General features: G+C 33.5%; 1 long non-coding RNA gene across 2 annotated transcripts in view; it reads left to right on the forward strand.

Annotated features, from left to right (window-relative positions):
* LOC106867980 (uncharacterized) overlaps window positions 1-9204 on the forward strand; it is a 637828-nt gene that overhangs the window by 376276 nt on the left and 252348 nt on the right. For both annotated transcript variants that reach the window (XR_008265237.1, XR_008265236.1), the window contains exon 8: window positions 3394-3432. This is a non-coding gene — a long non-coding RNA (uncharacterized LOC106867980). The remainder of the gene's footprint in view (window positions 1-3393; window positions 3433-9204) is intronic.

Here is a 9204-nt window from a genome sequence, read left to right on the forward strand (position 1 = left end):
AGATAAATAAATACATATGTATGTATATATATATATATAGAGAGAGAGAGATATTTATATATGTATGTATGTATGTATACATGTGCACAGACACACACGTTGATGGTGCATTGTAAATATGGTTCTTTTCTTTTCCATTAATTCTTTTTTATTTGTATTTTGCCTTTTTATCTTGCCTCACATTATTTACCTACATACATTTCTACTCAGCTCTTTGTTTGTGTACCCTAACATTCACATATTAACTTTATGCACACACACACACACACACACACACACACACACACACACACAGAGCTAGAAAGAGATATGTATGTTGTACTACATTCAAGATTTAATAGATTTGCAAATTTGAATTATGTTCATCTTAAGTAGCCAGGTCTTGTGCTTCAGTATTACAGCCAACGCCATCAACACCATCATCACTACATATGACACACAACACTAACATCATTGTCACTATGGCCAAAAAAAGACTTCAAAATTATACCACCAGCATGATTGGAACAACTGTTACCTCCACTGACACCACCATTATCACAATCGTACAGCAATAATCTGAATTGCCACTATCTACCACCATCATTACTAACACCTGAACTACAACAACCAGCCTTGCCTTGACTACTTCTGACTTTTATCACTACCAACAGGGAGCTTCTTTATCTCCTGCTTGACACAGCAGCCAAAAATCACTTTGAAAATACACTCTACCTACTTGAAAAAAGGACACATTTGTTTATATCAATGCATAAACCAATGTCTGATAAACAGATGGAATGGTCATGGCTGGAATGTCTTTCATCATATATCTATTTTGATCATAATTGACTTGAGACCAAACAGCAACACTACTGCCACCACAAAAAACTGTAAACTCTAAAAGACATAAAATGGCAACTTTTATGATGTTACTCTATCAAAGCCAAATATTTTTTGAAATAAATCAATCTATGTTTTTATCTATTTAGGATAATTCGCCTTTTTAAGTGAAATAAAAAATAAAAGGTACCGTTGTAGGAAGTTTTCCAACCAATAGAAATAAAAGCATTTACTTTTAGCATTGATTTTTATCATTTCTTTGATTCGTAAGGAACCAGTAAATTTATGGCAAACAACGATGTTTCACTGCAATGTTAATAGCAAATAATACTTTTTCACTAGCAGCTATATCATTTCATTAAAATATTCCCAGAAACTTCGGTTGCAGTATTTATTTTTCTATGTTTTTGTATAGTTTCATTCTTATCGGGTGTTTTTACTATTTTTTATCCTTTTTTTCCTTATTTGTTTTGTTGTCATTGTCGTTTTCTTTTCTTTGGTAGAAGGTATTTTCTTTTGTATGATTTCAAGAGGTTGGTAGACAAAGTCTATATTGAAGATCTTCTTCCAAGTTGAGCCATGTCACTCCTTGGAACTATGATTTATTATAGTAAATTTTCTCAGTAGACTCTGAAAAAATGAGTTATGGTCTGTCACTCCCAATATATATGTTTGGTATCATCAGAAAAACATCACTTTCTGTGGTGGATACATTCTCTGCAATGCTAGAATTTTCCTCCTTCAAACCAATTTATTCCACTTTTGAACTGAATTTTACCTTACTGAACTATACTGTATTGAACAGAATACTAGAAACAAAATGACCAAATGTTTATTAGTGTAGAAGTATTGAGTAAAATTCATTGCACATATTTCATTGTGTATTTGGACAGTAAACTTTATTCTTTATGTCCAACTTCTTTTAACTGCTGGAAATACATTCAGGTCACTTGAAATATCTCATCTGCTTAATGCCACGAGAAAAGAGCTAAGAATTGATTTTTAAAAGCCTCTTGGAGAGGTGACATTTACTATATATTTTATATATTAAGCCTGCTACCATATACTAATTTATAATACTACAGTGTATCTTTATATGTGCATTCATTGCATGAACAAAGAAGCCTGTGTCGCTGTAGAAGAACAACCACAAGTGAAGTTGATAAAGAAGCAATACACTAGTGACTGAAGAGTCAAGTGTTTATATATCGTTTGTCATGCGGCTCTAAATTGCAGTTGAAGATTATATGTAATGCATCATTGTCCGGTCAGCTAAAAGGTAAAAATATGTCATGAGAAGTAAATTCACTGCTTACAGCAGTGGTAATACTAAAGCAGTTTTGGCTTAAAGTCATCACTGTTTGGCTTGGTTTGGTTGGTCTAAATTGCTTTAGATAGACTCTCTTCATACATTAGTAATGCTGTCATCTCTGAATTTTGTTATCCAATAATTACAAAATCTTGCTATGATTGTTTTGTCTTGTGCTTAAATGGAAACCTCTAAAAAGTTAGATTGTCCACTATTTCATCTCATATAAAGTTATTATGTTATATAACCACCTACACACTCAAGTTATATCTCCCCATATATGTCATTGTTAATCTGTTGTTATATCACAGCATTATATTTTTATTGTGATATGATACATCTGGAAACCAGGTGAAAAGACTAACAGCAAAATCACTTACACCTAGTCTTTACTGGTTTATACATTTTGTCACCTGTGTGTTTCCATAATTATTCATTTGCAGACTGCAACACTTCGACTTAAATTCTCTCCTGCGATGATCTTTCATGGCAACCTTTACATATATAACATCACCATAGCTACATCCCAAAGATTAGAGTCTTTATTTCAGAAAATTCCCAAGGTACCTTTTCCGTTAAACATATATAGTTAATTGCAGGATGATGTACTTAGTGTTGTAAATGAAAAACAATTTTCAGCCAACTAAAATTAAACTCTTGAAAAGAAAGATCATTAGAGTTAATGATTAAACAAATGGATAGTCTTAACAAAAGAGCCATATCCTTTCAAAGATTTTGTGTGACCTAGTAAGTGTAGACTAGTCTAGCCTATACTTCGCTGAGGAAGTTTAATAAGAATGAAACATGGCTGGAGTTGTCACTGTACTGAAATGTTTCTACTTAATTTCAAATCAGTTTATATTTTCAAGTTATCTCTCTTGCCTTCTTTGACTTTTCTTTTCTCTACAAGTTTTATTTCAATTGATTAAATTTTCCTTTTCTTTTTTTATTTTACTCACTGCACTTAACTATGTGTTCCTCATGCAGAAGGCACCTTTGGATATTTTCCTATATCACTATTTAAACCTAGAGATTACTCATCTTGATCAATTGTTGATTATCTACAAAACTCAACTCCAACTAAGACTGGAATACTGCACACATACGTGCAGTATTGCTATTATTATTATGCATGCAAATAATCAATATTTATCTCCCAAAATACCATCAACCTAAGAAAGCCTTCAAAGTTCTTGGACACTATTCCTCATGGTCTAATTAAAAAAATGAATTCTCACCTTTATTTTGGTTTTTCTTTCTAGGTTCCTGATAGAAGTACTGCCCAAGGATTACATCTTGAAGTAAGTGGAATGTTATTTTTCCTTATGTCTTTCTCTCTCACGTCTTTATACGATTAATCTGGCAACCCAGTGGAAAGGGGCACAGGGGCAAAAGGGAAGAATATGGTGCCAAGCAGAGAAAAAACAGTTGAAAGAAAAAGTGTTTGTGATTCACTTGGAGGCGCTGAAAGACAAAGTCATCATCATCATCATCATTATTATTTAACATCCGTTTTCCATGCTGGCATGGGTTGGATGGTTCAACTGGGGTCTGGGAAGCCAGGAGGCTGCACCAGGCCCCAATCTGATCTAGCAGTGTTTCTACAGCTGGATGCCCTTCTTAACACCAACCACTCCGAGAGTGTAGTGGATGCTTTTTACGTGCCACTGGCACAGGTCAGAGGAGCTGGCATCGATCACGTTCGGATGGTGCTTTTTACATGCCACTGGCACGGAAGCTAGTTAAGGCAGCACTGGCATCGGCCATGTTCGGCTGGTGCTTTTTACATGCCACATACATCATAAATATATTGTCCTCCTTCATGCTACCACAACTGCTCTAATTGTGTGTGTGTGTGTGCATTCATGCAAGTGTGTGTGTGTACATTTTGTGTTCATACATGTGCTTGCTTTGCATGCAGTTATCCATCACACCCGAGATAGTTTTTGCAAATTTGGAAGCCTGCATTTTTGTGGGGAGTTAAATTATTTTTTTAATAAAATTTACCATTCCTCCCATCAGTAACCTTCACCAATAAATTAGAAGTATCTGCCAGTTGTCAACCAAGTAGACTGAAGCAAACAAAGTAGTGTCCCTTACTTCATGATTAAATATTCTGAATTTACATTAATATAGTTAATATAATTCAACATTTTAATCTCACAACCACTAATTATAGTTCTTTTTATATATACAATTTAATTATTGATTTTTTTTTTTTTGGCTATATCACTATAGGGATTGTAAAGGTTATAATGTTTTGAATCATCTGATATTCATTTAACCAATTTCATATGTCAAACTAGGTTACAAAATGCAGCTGACCTGTGGTTTTTAATTATCTCAGTCATCTCACTCCTCTTATATATCATCTTTACAAATTAATATCTTACATTAGCAGAAGGATTCAAATTTAGGCAAACAATTTAATTGTTGCTATCAACACCAGAGCTTGTCAAGTATTTACTTTATCAATTCCTGAAGAACTCAACATAAAGTTGACTCTGGTATGATATGAACTCAGAACTAGAAGAGTCATAGCTAACTGCTGCAAAGGATTTCCTCAGCCCCCTCTACTAAATTTGCCAATCCAATGCAATTAATCTTAATCTTTGCATTATAATCACATATATTAAAATATTCCACACATGTTAATCACCACATTTTAATTAATTCCTAATGACGTTTGTCTGGCAGAAATTATACATGATAAATAAGTAGCATTGGTGACATTAGGAAATACTGTGGAGGTCACTTTGTGGTATTTAATTCTTCGTTGTTAAGATTCCTTACAAAGAATCTAAATGCAATACGCTCGTCATTGGAATTGTACTGATATGAAAATGAATCTATGCATGAAGTTAGTACAAATCTAATTACATACCACTCAAAATCTTTTTAAAATAGTAAAACACCAAATGAATTTAAACGAAAATAAATTTATAATTTTTCAAGATGTAACTGCTACAAAAAAGAAAAAAATGAAAGAAAACAAAACTGGTATTGAAGTGAGACTCAGTTGGTTATATAATTAATTTTAAGGATGGTAAAGGCAACAACCGAATAGGTAAAAAGGTTCCAGTTTTAGGATCAATTAAAGCTTTTAAAAGATAGCAATGGGAAACTATATGGAAATCTGTTGCTGAGAAGTGGGAACAATATGAGCCGTAAAATCTGATGGTGATGTGAAGTATTTCTAAATGAGATGCTATGTTTAGGGTCCTTTGTCTTAAAACAAAACTGATGTGATGGATGAGGCTAAGTGTTTATTGAGAATCATGTTGTGGTTGACACATATGCAGACTAACAGTGGACACAATGCTCTCAATTGTCAAACAGTGGTAGAGGGGACAAAAAAAAAAAAAAAGACACACACACACACATATGTGATAGTCTTCTTTCAGTTTCCATTTATAAACATGAACTTCTTTCAATTTCAATCTACCAAATCCTTTTATAAGTTAATGTATACATTTATAATCACAGAATGTTATGAGAAACTATTGCAGGATCAGTTTTTGTTTGTCTGCAATAAAGACAGTTTAAACATATCTAGTCTCCAATATGCACCAAAACACTCTCAGTTTCTATGGAAATTTCACCTGTAGTATTGACATAAGTTGTTTGTGTTGAGGTAAAATGCATTGATGTCCAAGTTAAAAGATGATCAAAGGCAAGAATAAAGATATAACTTATATATATATTTTAATGCATGTATGTGGGACTCTCTTATATATACATGTATATAAGTATGTATGTTTGATGTATATGTGTGTGTGCATGCATGTGCACATGTGTATGCATGTACTTTTGACATAGTAGGGCACCAGTATCAATGCACGTACATGTGCACACATGCATATATGAAATATGCATGTGAAATATGTAATATGTATATAGTATATTACACACGCACACATATACATGTTTATGTAGATATATATGAGCAAATCAGTATCATTTTATCACTTTGTAGATTTATTGATGTGGAGAGATGGAGTTGATATCGATATTTTGTAGAGGTCAAATGTACAGAAAAGCTAAAAAAAAAAAAAAAAAGCACAAGACAACAAAATAAACATAAAAAAGAGAGAAAGAAAAGGAGGCAAAAACAAGCTGTATATGAATACTTTGAAGAAAGAAATCAAAGTGCAGTCGTCAGTATGTGACCTGATCTTTAGCGAAAGGTCGTCGAATGTGAATGGAGGAGAATAAGAAAAGAGGGTTTGTAATGACAGAGAGAAAGACTGCAAGGCAATGGCGGGTGGGGGGTGGGGGGTAATTTTTGCAAGTGCAAAGAAATGGTCAAAGCTGTTTAGATTGCGATGATATTTTGTAGTCGGAAGTTCAGTATGCCCCAGAACAGCTTACCAAGATACCAACTAGTTTATATAAATGCATATTGATGTTTGTGTGTGTAAATTTATATGTATTTCATATTATGGTTATAAATTAGGTTTTGTTTTGCAATTTTTCATTTCAAGTGTGAAAAAAACTATAAGCCAAAACAAGTTTGAGTGTGTGTATGTGTACACACACACACACACACACACGTATGTGTATGTATGTATACACACAGAACACTAAAAGAACTGAATTATTCATGTGAAATATTGCATTTTTGTTGTTGTTGATATACTTTTAGATTTTTTTTTTTTCTCTGCTCTTATTTTATTTTGGTTTCATTGTAAACCAATAACTATTCTTTATTTTTGTACACTAATAAATATTTGACTTTCTTGATAAAAGAAAAACTGAAAAAAAAAGCCAAAAAAAAAAAAGCAAACTACTTTACATCAAGATTTACATCAGTCTCTTGTGAAAAAAATGTATAATTATGAAACCTTTTATTGGATTAATTAGGAAAAGCATTGGCAACTGTACTCGTTTCACTATTGACCTACACTTCTGCATGTACACACATAAATCCGCTCTCATACTGACACAAACTTCTGTTTCTCTTACACACGCCCACATACATTCATGTACATCTTCAGTTAGTTAGTTATCAGGAGACTTCATCTACAAACACCAAAATAATTGATTCTATACGCTTAGTTTAGTTTTGAGTCATTATTCTCTGAGTGTATTATTTTTATTAGTTTTGTTCTTTTTTTCACAGTTTATCAATGATTTCTCATTAATTTTGGATTGATATTGGTTCAACACTACGACTGAATAACAACTCTCGGGTACATTGAGATTGATTACAACAATACTTTTGTGTAAAAAATTTCTAGGCAGTTTTTCTGTAAGTTCTATAGATGTTTTGGTGGCACCTTTGAGTCTGGCATCAACTTTGCCTTCCTTTCATCATCTTTGATAGAGTGATGGTCAGTGAAATAAGTGGCACTCAAATGTTGAGTAGGGTGTTGGTTTAGTCAGCTCTACCCTTCTGCAACAATCTGTGGCCTTGTGCCAATCATCATCATCATCATCATCATCATTATTGCCCCTTTTTGTTGTTGTTGTCATCATCATTATCATCATTGTCATTATTGTCATCATCATCATTCATCAACCTCCACTTCCTGCTCCCCTTCCTTCTCTTCCTCATTATCGTCGTCGTCGTCATCGTCATCATCATCATCATCATCATCATCATCATCATCTTCATCATCATCATCATCATCATCATCATCATCAAATTTAACTTTATTATTCTGAGTTTGATAAAATAAAATTCTAGTTAAAAGCTGGAATTGATTTTTAATCAACTGCATAACCTCTCCTCTTAATTTCAGACTCTTGTCTAATTTAGAAAATGCTATTATTATTGAGAGCAGGGGATTACTGGATTGGTAGTGCACTGGATAAAATATTTTGCATTGCATAATTAAGCCTCTTGATTCTGGTTTCAAATCTCACCATGGTCGATTTTGAGTCTCATCCTTCCAGTCAAGCTATGAGGTTGATGTCATTCACTGTTTCCTCTAACCCCAAATTTGTGGCTTTTTTGAATGTGCTACAAATAATTACTTCTAACATAGGTACCTGATGAGTTATCGTTTCTTGTCTTTCCGCTACCAATCACACAGTCCCTTCAAAAACATTTCTGACTTAAAGACCCCTTTAGGTTATGAATGACCATGGGATTGCACCTAGAAAGTTCCTCTCCAAGGCACAAGTCCAGGCAAGGCTGTTTATAGAAGAACAGCAGTTGCCCATGCATACCAGATTCCCCTCTCCATGTTATCCCCTCTCCGTGTTATCCCCTCTCCATGTTATCCCCTCCCCATGTTATCCAAGGGAAAGGCAAAAGCTGATACAGCTTGGCACCAGTGTCACTGCAACTTATTTCTACAGCTGAGTGAACTAGACTAACGTGAAATAAAGAGTCTTGCTCAAGAACACAACACACAGCCTGGTCTGGGAATCAAACTGACTACCTCATGATTGTAAACTCGATGCTCTAACCACTGAGCTATGTGCCTCCACATTCTGACTTAGCCGGAAGCAAAAAGCCATTTCTAGATATTTTCTTTTTGTGTATCCGTTTTCACTTACATTCTTTTTATAACGTTTGCTCTTCCAGCTATTCTGAAATATTTTGACCATGTTCTTCATTTGTCTCTTAATATATTTTCACACTGTATTTCTTGTTCTACTGGAATAAATATTCCCTCAAAAATGACTGCTGTTTCAATCAGATTCTTTAGATAAAGTTCTTTGTAAAGAATTTCTTTTTATAAAAATCTAAAATTGTCTTAAATTTTATTTATTTATGCTTACTTTGAATTATTTTATTCACGCTTCTTTTCTCTTTGTTTTGAGAAAATGTTGAGTTCAGGTGAAAACTGATTATTTGCAATAAGTTTCTGAATTCATTTTCTTTACTTTAAAAAAAAAAAAAAGGTTCCTTAAAAATACCTTTGTTAAAAAAGAAAAAAAAACTTGGTGAAGGAGTTAGTTCCCTTCAACACCTCTACATGGCTTATAAAATTGAAGGTAACACCTGAGCCAGAAGTGTTACATAGAATGTAAGAACAGATACAACATAACATACCTACCCACAAATTCTAATGCTACTTTTCTTCTATATCTATTCTCTTACCAAATCACACACACACACA

Source organism: Octopus bimaculoides, chromosome 11, assembly GCF_001194135.2.
Source record: "Octopus bimaculoides isolate UCB-OBI-ISO-001 chromosome 11, ASM119413v2, whole genome shotgun sequence".
NCBI lineage: Eukaryota > Metazoa > Mollusca > Cephalopoda > Octopoda > Octopodidae > Octopus > Octopus bimaculoides.